This window comes from Bison bison, unplaced genomic scaffold, assembly GCF_000754665.1.
Source record: "Bison bison bison isolate TAMUID 2011002044 unplaced genomic scaffold, Bison_UMD1.0 scf7180017864093, whole genome shotgun sequence".
NCBI classification, from domain to species: Eukaryota; Metazoa; Chordata; class Mammalia; order Artiodactyla; family Bovidae; genus Bison; species Bison bison.
The window spans coordinates 1,246,789-1,250,098 of NW_011494665.1; the positions used below are offsets into that span (position 1 = coordinate 1,246,789).

The 3,310-nt window shown below is 56.0% G+C and overlaps 1 protein-coding gene across 7 annotated transcripts in view; it reads left to right on the forward strand.

The window, feature by feature from the left end:
• ARHGEF2 (Rho/Rac guanine nucleotide exchange factor (GEF) 2) overlaps positions 1-3,310 on the forward strand; it is a 49,102-nt gene that overhangs the window by 26,907 nt on the left and 18,885 nt on the right. The window lies entirely within an intron of this gene.

Below are 3,310 nucleotides of genomic sequence, written 5' to 3' on the forward strand. Positions count from 1 at the left end.
GATCCCCTCTTCCCCCTCCCCCAAGCACACCAGCTGTCTCCTTTCTTTTTATACTGCGGTGGGAAGGAGAGGGGGCCTGCTGGAAATGAGATAATTTGAGGAAGATGGTCTCCCCTGCTGCCTATTTGGGGGGATGCTTCACAGCAGGTCCTGACAGCCCCCGCCCCCCACCATTCCTTGCCTTCCTCCTTGGGACTTCCTTGAAGAAGAAGGAATTTAAGTGGAACCTGCCGCTTTCTCCTTCCCACTCTCCTGGAGTCTATGCAGCTCCCGCATCACCACCCATGACTCCTTTCTCTTTTCACTCCATTTCTATTCTTCCAGGCTGTCTTCAGTCCTCCACCCCCTCATTCTCTGCGCTCTACTTCTTACCTTCATAGGCCCCAAACCCCAGAGGTCCCTTTTCTGTCTTTCCTCCTCTGTTCCCACCTTCCTCCTCCCCCAAACCTTAACTGTCTCCTCTCTCAGAACAAAGAGTCCTTTCCTCCCTAGAAGGAAGCAGGGACCAAAGGATCAGGGATGGCTCTGGAGGCTAGGGGGTCCCCCTGGAATCTAAAGGACCCCAGCTTTGGAGCGTGGTGGTGGGGGAGAGGAGAGAGACTATTTCTTTGTTCTGACTGTTGGAGAGGTGGCTGGCTTTGTGTGCGGGACTGGGAGTGGAACGGGAGAGGAGGGCTGGGGGAGCCCTGGAGGGAACTGGCGGTGCTGGCAGTCTGGGAGGGAAGTTGAAGAACTAGGGGGTCTCCGGAGAGGCTGAGGCCTTGCGGGGCATAGGAAAAGATTCTTGGGGCCTTAGAGGTTAGGAAAAGAGCTGAGGGGGAGGGGAGAAGCAAGGATGGGGAAGGGAGTGTAATGCTTAAGGTAGTGGCTGAGTGACTCCAGGGGGTCGGATGGCGCCCAGAGAGGGACGTGCCTGGGCTGCCCGAGGGATTTCAAGAGGGGTTCAGTCTCAGTCCCTCTGGCTTTCCTGGAACCCCTGACCTTGGAGTCAGGGACGGCAGATCTGAAAGAGTGAGTCCTGTGTGTGCACATGTCCTGTCCTGTGTATTGGTGTGGGTGTCTGTGTCTGTCTGTCTGTCTGTCCCCAGATGCTCTGGGTCACTGTTTGAATGATGGTCACCAAAGTAGGGGGCTCATTGCACTCTGGACGTGAGGAAGTAGTTCCATTCTTAGCTCAGTCTCTCCTTTGAAGTATCATCTAGGAACGAGAGGGAGCAGATTGGTCATGGTTCCTGGAGCTGATCGGAAAAATGGCTGAGAGGTGCTGGCTGGACCCTTCTGGGTTTGTTTATGTCTCCTTGGGGGAGGGTGGGGGAGGGGCTGCAGGCAGCAGCTGCCCCCCTCCCAACTCAGCCGGCCTGCCCTGTGCCAGGAGGGCAGGGAGTCCTGGCACAGCTATTGTTCGCCTGCACAAATGCCCGTCTGTTTGCATCACTGCCCCCCTCCATCTCTGCTTGTCTTTCTCTCCTGACCCGACAGGTGTGGCCTGGTGGGGGGGCGAGCTGGGTTTCAGGATGCCTGAGTCTTATGCTTTCCAGCCCAACTTTATTCCCTATGGCCCTCAGCACCCCTCTTCTGCTCCACTCGTGTGCCCACCCCCACCGTCCGCTATCTCATCTTCATTCATCAAGCAAGCGTTTATTAAGTGCCTTTGTGTGTTCAGCGATGTCTTTTTGTGTTATGTTGCTGGCTTTGGTGTTAACGTTTCTATTTGGCCGCCGTCTCCTCAGCCTCCTGCCTTCATCTTATCCATGGAAGCTCATAAAGGAAGCAAAGCCTGGCTGAGCTCACCCCACACCCTCTTCTCAGTCCCATGGCCAGGAACCCCCTCTCGCATTTCCCAGCCCTAGAACCCATCCCTCAGGACTCATGGCCCTTTGCAGCCTATGACTCTGAACCCCTGCTGTCCAGGGTCTAAGCCACAGTTGACTTGAAACCTGGTAGAACCTTCCAGGGACCTTCTGGGCATCAAGCACGGCCTGGACAGAGACTGTACCACCTTGGGGAAGAGGCTGCTACCCCTTGCCCAGAGGTCATTCTCAGCATCATGTGACCTCCAGAGGTCTTGGTTTGGACATACCTGATGGAGGAACAAGGACACTGAGAGTTTAGGCTCTGTTTGGAGAGGCTCTCACTCCTCTGGGTCAGCTCCACCACCCTCTGCTGCCCGCTCGGGAACACAGGAAGCCAAAGTCCTGGCTCTGGCATCTGTGGCCTTTGCATATGTCACTGCCTTACTCATCTCTCGCCTGGGAGCCTAAGCCAGAGGAAGGGGAGACTGCCTGTGTGTTTGAGCCAGCAGCCTCAATGCCCTCTGCCATTTGCCTAGTCTTTCTCCAAAATGACCAAGGTCTGGGATGACAGTGGAAAGGAAAGTCTTCTTCTGACTTTCAGAGGATACCATCTGAGCCTAAATTCAAAGGAATTAGGAGTGAAGTTCTGGGAGGAGGGAGGAAAGACTAACAAGAGAGGAGGAGACCAGAATTCCCTGGTGGTCCAGTGGTTAAGACTCCACGCTTCCAGGGCACAGGGCACAGGTTCAATCCCTGGTCAGGGAACTAGGATCTCACAAGTGCATGGCTCAGCCAAGGAGAGAGAAAGAGAGGCGGCGGAAGGGGAGACTGAAAGCTCTGAAGCTGTGGTAAAGAACGAGGGGATCCCTAGAGCAGGGGCAAGGGTGCTGCTAGGACCCCTTGTCTTGGTGTCTGGCCATCCATCCGTCCTTCTTTACTTCCTCTCTTCCCAAGCATACGTTGAGTGCCTGTTATGTTCCAGCCCTTGTGCTTGGTGCTTACCCGTGCTTTATTCCCTCCATCCTTGATGCAGCAGTGGCGGAGATGCAGGCTGTGTAGCAAGACCTTCTGTGAGGGTTTGTAAGAAAGCAGGACTCTGGACGCTGGACGTAGAGGACTGAACCAAGCAGGAAGGGCCTCTGAGTGTGCGAGTGGTTGTTGTGGATTGGGGAGTAATGGGCCCTTTTCTTGGTGGACAGATGGGGTCGTGAGGTGAAGGGCTGTCCTGCTGGCTGGTGGCAGGCAGGTAACAGGGGTGATCTTAAGAATACTTGGAAAGAGGGCAGAGAAGCACACAGGGCCATTGACAGGGAGCAGGCCGCCCTGGGGTGCAGGCCCTGTGTCCTTCTTGCCTCACCAGCCTGAGCCCTTGGGGAGGGTGCAGACTGCCTCCAGGACAATAGCACTAGGCAGTGCCAGGGCCGCTCGCTGCCGGGCAGTGTCTGTGTTGGGATGTGCTGCTGCTGTGGCTGCTGCCCGCTGCTGGCCCACCTAGACAGGGGGTCCCTTGGAGAGAG